The 1,667-nt window shown below is 41.2% G+C and overlaps 1 pseudogene; it reads right to left on the bottom strand.

The window, feature by feature from the left end:
- Window positions 1-364: 364 nt before the first annotated feature.
- LOC147683702 (large ribosomal subunit protein uL14m pseudogene) lies at window positions 365-726 on the bottom strand (annotated as a pseudogene).
- Between the last annotated feature and the right edge of the window lie 941 nt (window positions 727-1,667).

Genomic DNA, 1,667 nt, shown 5'->3' on the forward strand with positions numbered 1-1,667 from the left:
GTACAGGAGATCACCCCTAGAGGATTAAAACGTCAAGCTGTAACACTTTCTGTTGGGGTACTTTAATCCAGCTCCACTGAGAGGAAACCAAGGATTATGCACTCTTATCACAAGGTACATGTTGAACGGAAAAAACCCTTTTTTTGTTTTTTAATCTATGCTCTACTTGCTGCAATGTTTAAATAATACACCAGGGTGACCTCTCAAGCAGCAGGTGTAAACTTGGCTCTTTTAATTTAAAAAATAGTAATAAGAAAGGAGTTCCAATATGGATCTTAGCACAACCTATGTCGCCTTACCAGGATGCCTCACGCACATTGTTTTTGTGTTGCACCTAATTTGCCTCCTATCTTCTGTTTAATCTTTAAACGAAGGTCTGAGCAATGGCCTGTATCTTGGAGAACTCCCCTTCCCTCTTGTGCAGAATATTGGGAATTGGTGTCTTGATGCGTGTGCTCACAGTGTTCCCATTGTCTTCGATGAGGATGACGTTGTTGGAATCATACCTTGGTATCATTTTGGGGCCTGGGATCTTATGGCCCACAACGAGTGTTTTTTTCTTCTGCCCCTTTATGGCCAGCAAGATCATATCTCCTACTTTGCTGATTCTATTCTTGTTGTAAACATGGATGCATGTTGCCAAGTGATGCTGAATGTGCGTTGACATAGGGCGTTGCTTACTGTGGGACTCAAGAGCGCTCTTGCACTTCTCTGGAGTAGAGCCATGGCTGTCCCTATTTCTTTTTCCCGATAATGTAGTACCATGGTTATCTCTGCTGTACAGACCGGTCAACCTGACATGCTGTCCTACTTCTGGAGAACAAAAGTGTAAAGATGTCTCCAACACAGGAAATAAGTTGGTAATCTTTATTGGTAGTACAAAGATAACAAGACCTCCAGCTACTTCCCCAGCTCCACTGTCTAACTGCTCACTTCAAAGAACAACATTCTATTCACCTAGCAACAGCTTAACATTCCACTATGAATAAATCTCTACATATCTCCCCCCTTACATAGAAAAATAATGGAAACATAATAAAGAAACATAATCTTTAAATTGCATGCGGAAACATATAATATGAAAGAACCTATGGAGCATGGCATTTAGAAACATTACCACAACTCCAAGCAGACCCATCCGTTAAGATAAGAACATTTCTTTTTACACTCTTTACTTGTATAGGTTGAGTAAACTTACTGTCTCCCTTAGTAACAAGTCCTCGTCTTTTAACCACAACCCAATCACCCTCTTTTATATCTGATTCCTTAACTCCCTTTCTTATGATGTAGTGACTTGTGGCCACTCTCTGTTGTCTCTCCACGCCATCTTCTACTGCAGCACGAGCCACCCACACACATTCTTTATTCTTCAACCACCCTGGGACTTCTTTCACACCCGGTTCACGTCCCTTAAGAGAAACAAACAGGGAAACCCCAGTTATAGAATGTGGTGTAACTCTATATGACCACACTAATTTTTTAAGTTCCTCGGACCATGCCAATCCATTCGCTAATGAAAGTTGAATGTTGTCCATTAACAGACGGTTGAACCTTTCAACCAAACCATTAGCTTGCGGCCTGAACAATGAAACTCTCTCATGAATAATTCCCATTTTACATAAGAACTCCTTCATTCGTCTAGAAACCAACTGAACTCCATTGTCCGA

Source organism: Lissotriton vulgaris, chromosome 11 (genome assembly GCF_964263255.1).
Source record: "Lissotriton vulgaris chromosome 11, aLisVul1.2, whole genome shotgun sequence".
In the NCBI taxonomy this organism is placed as follows: Eukaryota; Metazoa; Chordata; class Amphibia; order Caudata; family Salamandridae; genus Lissotriton; species Lissotriton vulgaris.